At 50.5% G+C, this 10222-nt stretch overlaps 1 long non-coding RNA gene across 1 annotated transcript; it reads right to left on the reverse strand.

Annotated features, from left to right (window-relative positions):
• Positions 1–5485: 5485 nt before the first annotated feature.
• Positions 5486–10200, reverse strand: LOC124093522 (uncharacterized). The gene is made up of 3 exons (XR_006851977.2): positions 8667–10200; positions 6923–7126; positions 5486–6560 (listed from the first exon to the last, which is right to left on the reverse strand). It is a non-coding gene; the product is annotated as an uncharacterized LOC124093522 (long non-coding RNA).
• Between the last annotated feature and the right edge of the window lie 22 nt (positions 10201–10222).

Here is a 10222-nt window from a genome sequence, read left to right on the forward strand (position 1 = left end):
CAGGTTCAAGGTCTTCCCCCCTTAGGGTGATGGGCGCCCTGCCTCGTTCTCTTCTCTCTCTCTGTCCATCACTTTGAATAAGGAGTGCCACTTGCTCCTTCAGGCCTTCTGGGGTGGTCCTTGGGGTGGCAGCTCTTCAACAATCTTCTAGATGAGACCTGTCCATGCTCTGCAATGTGACAATGTGGCCTGCCTGCCCGCCCCCTGCCAAAATTCATTACTATTATCAACTTGGATCATATCCATAAATATCCTCATTTTTTAAAGAAACACATTACACCAGGCACTTTCTAATGAAATCTCTGAGAATAATTAAGAATTGTCAAATGAAAGTGGAAATTTTATTTTTGCATCTTCATCTTCTCAACACTTTTTTGCTGTCACATCATGCTGTCCTTGTGACCTCATTTCCTCTGGTCCAGGGAGACCGAGCCCTACAGATATGGGTCCTCCATGTCACTCTGGGAATCCAGCCTGGAGCAGGGCTGTGTGCTGTGAAGAGGACAAATAATGACACCGAGGACAGCAGCAGTGGCATTGACTGAGCATGACTTTAAGTCCTGGTTGTCACCTCCACATAACCGTGACACTCTGTGGTGTAGAAACTGGTATTAATTTCACATTGAGGTTATGGAGTGGTAATGAGGTTCAATAACTCATCCAAGGTCACATGACAGGAAGAGAGGCATGACCCTGACCTTGGACCTGAGTGATACTCAGTGTGTATGCTTCCTGTGGTTCCCTGCAGCTCCGCAGGAAGGCCGACCAGTGACTTCTCTGCTCAGTGTGTGGGTGGGGGGGGATTGCAAAGGGTGGGGGGTGGGTAGCATTTGCTGGGATCTGAGTCTGGATTTTGTTTTCTGCTAATAACTTAGGAAATGTTTAATGGGAAACTATAAATTACCGTTCCCTTCTCTCACATCCTTTTTATAAACCTCGGCCATGAATTATAATGGCATGATTTATTTAATAGTTAAATGATTTAATTTAGGGATTATTTAATTATTTATTTAAAGACAGAAACCACGAGCTCGGCCAGAAGGTTAATAAGAAACTGTGGGAAAATGGGGGACTGTCCCCAGTGTTTGCCGTGGACATGTTTTTGGGGTTCACAGGCGTATCCCCCACTTCCGTGATTCACTAGGTGGTCTCGGGAGGAGTAGATCCTAGGCCAGCTGTTGGGGCCTTTTCACGAAGGTGAGGGTGTGGGCTGGGCTTTTCACCGTCGCAGAGAGAGAAGGAAAATATATTTCCACACCAGCTACAATAAAACTAGGCCATGGGGAGGCCTGCTCACTACCTTATCAGTGTAAAACCGACTGGCTCCCTCAGGTTGTCTACAAAGACAGGCAAAGAATTTATCTGAATATCAATCCATGTTGGTCTTAACGGATCCAAGGTTGGCTGGCAGGAAACCTTGTGGCCATCTGCACAGGTTTGTGAGAGAAAAGATGATGGCCATAGAGAAGTGTGTTTGATAAAGCCGGAGGGTGACCAGAGCCTAATGTGGATCTCGCCGACTTGATGCAGAAGCGTCACTTGCTGTGTGAGTGACCTGACTTCCATCGGATCGGCAGGCAGGGCCTCCTTGGCCCTGGACTTTTCTCTCTGTGGGTCTGTGAGCACCTTTCTGGGGCCTGCAGAGAGAGGCATCTCCAAAAGACAGTGCAAATCAGGGCTTCCCTGCTCCCCACCCCAGAGATCTCTACCCAAAGAGGAAAACAAAAAAGTTCTGTCCATCATCTGAAAGTGTCCAAGTTGCCCTCTGCTCAGGAGGTTACACCAGAGGGCAAAGGATTAGGGAGGAACCTTCCAGCCAGGCGCCATGGGAGATGTGCTCACTTGAGAAACCTCCCTGATGAGCCATTTGTACAACAGGACGTGCTGAGAAAAACACAACCATGGAGGTGACTCTGTCAACCTGAGGGACATTGAGCACCATGTGGTATTTCCCTCGCTGTCTTTGATGACCTTCGCTGCCCTCTGTTCGATGCTTCTGCTGCTGAGTTCTGTGGGCAGAGCTGGTACAGGTGGGTGTTGAAGAACATGGCACTGGCCAAGGGACACAGGGCTCCCAGGGAATTTCACGAAGGTCCTTTGGGAGCCGTTGTCCATCACCCCAAGCTATTTCTCAAGGCTGATCTTTCCAGTACAAACCACAAAGGGAAAAAGCCCGAACAAAGACCTCTGTGGTTTCTATTCTGAGGGGCTTCTGGGTTCACCGTCATCCTGTCCTCTGCCCCCATTGCTTTGAGAAGAAATTTTTCCAGCAGCATCGACAGATGATATGCATCAGCAGGCCTCGTGGAAGTACCTGTGGGTGCGCCGTCTTGTTCTGTGGTCACAGATACAATTCATGGGGTGAACCTTGGTGCAAAGCCCATTTTAATGAAATGCTTTGCAAGTCATAACTGACCAGATGTGATTGGCATTGTTGCTTAACAAATGATTATGAATTTACCAAGCCATGATTACATTTATATAAAAAAACTGTGCATGAATAAAAAGGAATAAATATAATTAGGATTGGGAAGGGCAAGAATGGCTGAATGAAATGTTCATCTTTTATTAATTGCATGCATTTTGCATAAGGAGATTATTTTTCCTGGTTTGGGCTAGCATCACAGAATTATTGTACATAATTGCAAGAACAGTTGGTCTATGACAATTTAATGGTATGTTGCAAAACCCTCACTTTGCAAGCTGTTCCAATCAGCTGCCTTATCTTGGTTGTTGTCCTAATTGCAAATCAGCTCTGAGGGCCATCGACACAGGCTGGCCATCTTCATGCAGCTGCTACGTGCACCTAGCTCCGGGTAATAACCTCACTGTCCGTCTCCACCGGGAAGCTTAGGGGAGGAGACTGACGGCTTCCTATGATGGCCAGTCCTCCTGGGCTTGGCTTGGCCTTTGGCCCCAGGACCTCCTCGTCTCACAGCCAGTTTCCCACCTCCTCAAAACCCTGACACAAAGCACCACAAATGGGTGCTTTCAAGTGTCCATAATTGATCACCTTAACATTCTAGGAGGTTGGCAGTGGAGTCCAAGCCTGGGTTGGTTTCTCCTCAAGGCTCCAAGGGAGACTCCTCCAGGGTTCTTCCCTGGCTTGGGCCATCTTTGTTTTCCTTGTCTTAGAGAAATGTCACCCCAATCTCTGCCTTCTTCTTTCATATGGCATTGTGTGTGTGTGTGTGTGTGTGTGTGTGTGTCCAAACTTCCCCTTCTTATAGAACCCCAGTCACACTCGCAGCCCACCCTGCTGACCCCATCTTAACTATCCACATGCGCAGTGGGTTGATGTCCACACATGGCTGCACCTTGAGCTCTGGGGTCAGGACCCCACCCTGTGAATTTGGGGCACACAACTGCAGCCACCACAGCTGGTCCCCTGTGGCAGCTTCTCAGAGGCCCAGGGGGCTTGAAGGTGGATGACAGCTGAGTCCTTGAGTGGAGCTTGCTGACTGCACTGAATAGGACCCCACAGGGAAACCTGCAGTCCCCACAGGGTGACGGACAGATGCTGCAAGGACACCCACCCAAGGAAAGGAGCTCTGCTTTGGCTCTTGGCCTGCCAGCTTCGACCAGGGGGTTTGGGAACAAACACACACACACACACACACACACACAACATCACCGTCACCTGAAGATGATGTCAGAGCTGGGATGTGTCTATAAGACAAGGAATGACAGAGAGGGCCAGAAGGAGGAGGAAGAGGGGAGGAGGAGGAGGAGGGGGAGAAAGGGAGGAGGAGGAGGAGGGAAAGGGGAGGGGGAGGGGGATAGGAGGGGGTAGGAGGGTGGGTAGGGGAGGGGAGGGGGTGGGGGAGGGGGGAGGAAGGAGAGGAGGCAGGTCTGCTCACTGTGAGCTGCACAGGGAGGACATGCAATCCCAAGGGATCCCCAGCGTTGCCTGAATGAAATCCTGTCATTAAAACCTCAGAGGGAAAAGGTGGTATTTTGAACTTGCTATAGTCTCTTAATCATGCTTTAAATATATATGTGCAATTAAATTAATAAATTAATTGGCAGCAATAAAACATTGGATGTTTCATTTACAGTCAAAAACTACTTTAAGAATGCTCATTAGAAAAACGTTTCCTCCAGCTAATAACTTTCCAAACTGTTTTCCATAGGATATGTATAGAGCTTCTGAAAAAAAAAAGAAAAGCCCACATTTAAATACACCTAGCACATGTTGGATTAAATCACATCAAATCCATTTTAAATAAAATACACTTTTCAAAGCCAACTGTCTTGAATTCATAGAAAAATCAGGAGGTAGTGCAGAGTGCACACATTGTGAGCCTCAGCTGGCCTCCCTGGCTGGCCTCCCTGGCTGGCGTCCCCAACAGCAAACTCCTGCAGCAGTACTGCACACTTGTCACCACTAAGAAGCCACCTCTGATGTGCTGCTGCTAACCATTGCCACCGATGATTACTTTCCTTCATGTTTATCCAAAGTCCTAATGACCCATGTGGCATTTGGCTGTCAGGCCTCCCCGGCTCCTCAGGGCTGTGGCTGTCCCTCAGGTCTCCCTGTTTGGACGCCCATCGCTCTGAGGGGCCCTGGCAGGGGTCTCATAGGCTCTGCCCTTGCTGTGATTCCCTTAGTGCTCTTCTCACGATGGTGAGGGGTCTGTGGTGCTGGGGAGGAAGCCTAAGGAGGGGACTTGGGCTGTTTCTTTTCATCTTACCACAGGCGCACTCCAACAGCATGACGTCCGCTGGCCACATTGACCTGGGTCCCTGGCTGAGCATGTGAACTGAGCTTCTCTAAGGTAAAGAACGCCCCCGCCCTTCCCACGCCGCTGCTCTGGAAGGCACTTCCCACCCAGGTCTCCCTGAGGAGCATGGGCTGCAGGGCCCTGACTCGGGGTGAGAGTCTGGGTTAATGATCTGCAAAGCTGGTGCGTGAGTGAGACTCTCTTTGTTGTTATTGTAGGGAGGGCCTAGCCAGCTGCACACTAATGTGACTGTCAATCTGCATCAAGAAGAGACAGTGCCAGATTTAATTTGACCACAGAGCATTTGTAGGCAGGTGTCTTGTGAATTAGTGTCTCATAGAAGCCGTGATTCATGTTACGTCAAGCCAAAGGCAGGCACGCTGCAGGACGTGCTCCAGAAAACAAAGCGTCAAAATTTTAAAAATTATTAAAATAATATAATATTACTGTAAGCTACATATATTACCATGTATGTATATATTATGCATAAATGTGTTATGATATGTTGGATTAAAAAAGGAAATAAGGGGCCAGCCGGGTGTGCTGGCCCAAAACTGTAATCCCAGCAGCTTGGGAGGCTGAGGCAGGAGGATCACAAGATCAAAGCCAGCCTCAGGAACTCAGTGAGGCACTAAGCAACTCAGTGAGACCCTGTCTCTAAATAAAATACAAAATAGGCTTGAGGATGTGGTTCAGTGGCCGTGTGCCCCTGAGATCAATCCCCAGGATCCACCCACCCTCCAAAATAAGTGACTAAGACGTAAGATGAGGGTTTTTAATGTATTAGCACATGCTGGGAACAGTCTCTGTAGAAATGTATTAGGTAACACTGTTTAAAATAAAGGTGGAGCTCCAACAGTCTCAAAAATCACTCAGGGTCCCACAGCCTGTGATTCCAGAGTCAGAGTTTGACCTGAGTTTCTGGGGTTAGACCTTGGGTTCTTCCTGCTTCTAGCCAGCTCTCTGCCGACAGGGGAGGCCCAAGTCGGGAGGGTGTTTCCCTGGCCCGGCCGGCAGGAGAAAACGGTCCACGAGGACTGCTGTACAGACAGACCACAGAGAGTTCACCCAAGGAAATGGTTTTTCCCATACTGGAGTGTTTATATCACCAGGTAATGTTTCTGCTACAAGTAATAAAGATCCCCGTGTCGGTGTCATGAACACACAATGATGGTTTTATTTCCTCATGCAGGACTAAATCCAGAGGTCAGAGTTCGTGCAGAACCTAGACCCCTTCTCGCTTCTTTTCCCAACACCTGTAGCCTGTGGTTTTTATGTTTTTTTCCCTATGGTTATAAGATGGCTATTCCACTTCCAGCCATCACATCTACATTATTGGCAGGAGACAGGAAGGCTAAAATAAATTTCTCCACAACCTGTGAGTGCTTACTTGAAGGGATGCCTTCTGTAGGATCCTCCACATAAATGTTAAGTGGCCTGAATTAGGTCACAGTGCTATAACTGATCACAATGGAAGTCAAAAAGATGAGTATCTTGCTGTCTGTCCTCTATAACTAAAAAGCAAGAGTGAGGGTTTGAGAGTGGCTTTGGAGTCTGTCATCCGAAGGGTCTGTGCTGGGTATTGCATCCTAAGTGAGAGAATCAGAATCAAACTGACTCCAAGGCAGTCAGTCTCGTGTTGCATTTCGAGCCTCTCTCCTTTGTGTTCACAGATTCCTTTGAGTACTAGTGTCAACAGGTTGCCTCCAGTCAGCTGTGGTCACCAGTGTAGAAGTGTCCCTGCGATCACTCTTAGGATGCATCTTCTGAATTGAAGGGGGCAACTGTCAACATGAAGGTAGAGGAGAAAAATGGTGCCAATTGTGGGCTCCATACCTGGTGATTAAGAGCAGGGAAAACAATCTGTGGGCATCCAGAATGATTAGCAGCGTCCCTAGGAACTCACACCTGGGCCCCACTCAGCAGCAGACACAGAACTCCTGGAGGCCCCGGCGACTAAGACTGACACCATTCCGCCATTTGTTCTATGGAGGAAACTGCAGAATTTAAAAGACAATCTCATTGCTGAAGAAGCTGCCGCACACCCGGCTGTGAGTAGATGCTTCATCAGCTCCAAGGAGCCTGGTGAGGTTTATCCAGGACTGGGAAGGTGGGTGGCAAGCACACTCCGTGCTGGTTTGAAGGATAGCAATGTCCCCCTGTTCCTCCAGGGTGTCATTGTGCCTGTAGATCCTTACCTGAGGCAAGTCAAGATGGGCAGTGCAGAGGCTGGAGGATCAGGGAGGCTGCACGTGTCGCAGCTCGTACAAAAGCCTGTTCACTAGCTTGTCAGTAAGTCAGAAGCCCCAGGAGGGAGGGCAGGCGGTGAGTGGGGTGTTGACATTCCAAGCTTCCCTCCAGAGCTTCCCGGGGCTCCACGGCCAACCCAGGCTTCTGAACTCCTTTACCATCAAGAACAGACAGAGCAGGAGATTGAGAGGAGAAAGCAACTCCAAAACAGCTCCAATTCAGAGATGCTCCTCGGGGACAATTGAAACTCAGGGATTTGTAGTATTTTCTACCTAAATCTTTACCCTTAGGTCAAAGAGAAGCGCCATCCTTCCGTGAATACCCTACAGCTCTGTTTCTAAGATTTTTACGACATGCAAAGTTGACAGGAAGAGGTAGGAGTCAGAAAAGGCTTTTGAGGGTTGGCTGTTTGTTGAACAGGGCATGAGCAACTCCCTGGGGGACAGAAGTGCTCTATGTTCTGGTCTGTGTGACCTTGTGCTGGGCCACTGGGGAGCTGAGGGCCTGGGGTGACCCAGGCCAGCTCTTGGGTGCTCACAGGCAAAGGCAGAGGGAGTGGAACTGTGGTTCCTCCTAGAATCTCACCCAGGCCTGAGATCAGCTGCTCTGCTCACACCCACCAAAGGTCACATGGTGTTATGGTTTGGATAGGAAGGGTCCTCCGAAGACTCTTGTGGGGAAGGGTCGGTCCCTAGTGCAGCAATGAACACAGGCAGTGCCCTTGGGAAGTGAGTGGATCATGGGGGTTCCAACCTCATCAGAGGATTAATCCACACAGGGATTCCCAGCTGTGTGGACTGTGGGAGGTGGCGGAGGTCGTGGGAGGTGTTGGAGGTCGTGGGAGGTGGTGGAGGTCTTGGGAGGTGGTGGAGGTCGTGGGAGGTGGTGGAGGTCGTGGGAGGTGGGGCCTAGTTCACAGGAGTGGAAGGTGTGGTCAGGTTGCACTGGTCCTTTTCTGTGGGCCTGTCTCTGTGCAAGGTGCACCACAGGAGTGACTCTGTGTCTCATGGCACTTCTGAAAGTGAGGCACCATGAACACCACCACTAAGTTACGGGAGGTGAGAGCTCCAGAGAGATCAAGCAGATTCCTGGGGCCACGCAGATCTGGTGAGTGAGGGTGCTGAAGGCTGGACCTGTCATTGACTGCAGACCCCTGCAGGCCGCCTTCCCCTCACCTGTCCTGCCCCAGGGCCTCGTGTGAGCACCTGCATCTTGCTCATTTTGACAGGCGTTATACTGAGTATCTTTTATGTGCCAAAGCGTTGGGAGGTGACAGAGGCACAAGATCCTGGCCCATGAGGAGCTCGTTTCCTAATATGGAGGGTGCGCTGGACCACAGGCAAATGCAGAAATCAACCACTTCAACCAGCCTGTGGGATTCCTACAGGAAGGCACAGAAGGGAGCAGCTCCAGGGACCGGGAGAGGCGAAGAGAGCTGACTTAGGCAGTGGGGCAGGAGGGTCTCTAGGAGGAGGTGACCATGGGTTTGAAATGGGAGCGCTGAGAAAGACCCAGCACTGCCGCATCTTGGGGACACTGGACAGGCAGGAGCGAATGCAAAGCAGGGGCATGTGCCAAAAGTGAAGGTGGGTTGGGGGGCTGGGGCCTGTTGAACGGGGGGGAGGAGGGGCGTGAGGAGGTGAGGAGGAGGCCGGGTCCAGGCTGGGCGGCCGGAGGTGTTTCTCATTTCACCTGATGTGTTTGGAGGTGGTCTTGGGCCCCAGGCAAGCTCCTGAGAGCTGGCACCTTGGAGCCTGTGTTTGAACTTCTCAGCACCTGGTTCTGCTCACAGGCAGGTGCAGTAACTGCTGCAGAGGGTCTTCTTCCTTGGGGTCATCACTGTGTTGAGTTGTCATTAGGAAACCCAGCTCACATCTGACCCCTTACTTTCCATCTGTTTGGACCTGTGCAGGGAAACCAGTTGACCTCTCAAGGCCTCGACCTCTTCCCCTGTAAAACAGGAGTCCACACTTCAGCTTATGTCTTGGCACCTGCCTGTGTGACCCTGTGTCTAGAAGCTGTGGGGTTTTGAGCAATACACAAATACAAATGACTGCCATTACGTCTGAGTGCAGGGTGTGCACTTGACCTTGGGCGGTGGACTATCCTGTGGCATCACTGTTAGGATGGGTTGCGTCTCACTGCGAAAGCCATGTTCGTCCAGACAATGATGGACGTCTCAGGGCCCTGCAGGGAGGGGCACCGAGGTTGTGGAATTCCTATTGTTGCCATAAAAATCATCACCGATTTCATGGCTTGACCCATGTCCCAGTCTTGGGTGTTCCATGCCCTCGCTCATTGAGAAGCATGGCAAGTTAGACAACGTGTCCCACACCCTGCATCTAACAAGGAAGGGACCCACATCCATGCTGAAGGCTTTCAGATGCCTGGGGGCGAAATGGCCCTCGCACAGGGAGGAAGAGAGGATGGCATGCAGGACATTCAGGTGATTAGTATGAACAAGAATCAGGCAAGGGCAACGATTCAACCAGCTAAATGTCCTGTGCCCTTGAGTTCACCTTTGTGGGAGAAGGTGGTCCCTCCTGCTGACTTAGGAAAGACAGATGGAAACAAATCTCAAATCATTCTTCTCCCATGGGCTGACACCTTATCCAAGCTGACTTTGAGGCTGAATGACCACTTCACTGTGGGGACGCAGGACAGATTGTAGGGCCCCGTGGAGGGCTGCTGGCCTTCTCTTTCCCCCAACCCAGGGCTCATCTCCGTGTCTCTCCCTCACTTCCCTCTTCCTTTCCTGTCCATCCCTGTTACATCGCTGAGTTTGCTAGCTCACAACAAATAACCGTACATGGAGACCCCTGCAGGCAAGGATTCTGCCCCTGCATGCACGGGTCTGTCCAGCTGTGGTGCACTCCTGCCCCATCTCAGCCCAGTGCCCTCTGCCTGTCCAAGCTTCCGTCTCTCTGGTCTGACATGCATGAGCCTCTCTGAGGCTCAGTGCACTGCCCTTCTCGTCCAGGTAACACCAACCACCCTTTCTATCAGGAAAAAAATAGATAAGCTCTATAAATCTGCAAAGCGGCAGAGCTGTCATGTTTGCATACTTACCGATTCTTGACTTTTGAGTAACCTGGAAGGGACTCATAGAGCATCTTGGGATAAGAAAACGCTTGTGCACAGACACAACATAGATGTGTAAAGGAGATCCCTGCCCTTTCCACACCTCGTCTGGTTGACAGAGGGACAGTGTGGCCTCTCTTGCTCCATCTGTGAAATGGGGTGGCAGC

The sequence above is a fragment of the Marmota monax genome, unplaced genomic scaffold (assembly GCF_021218885.2).
Source record: "Marmota monax isolate L192 unplaced genomic scaffold, Marmota_monax_Labrador192_F-V1.1 WCK01_AAM20220418_F8-fsc02010, whole genome shotgun sequence".
Classification (NCBI taxonomy): Eukaryota; Metazoa; Chordata; class Mammalia; order Rodentia; family Sciuridae; genus Marmota; species Marmota monax.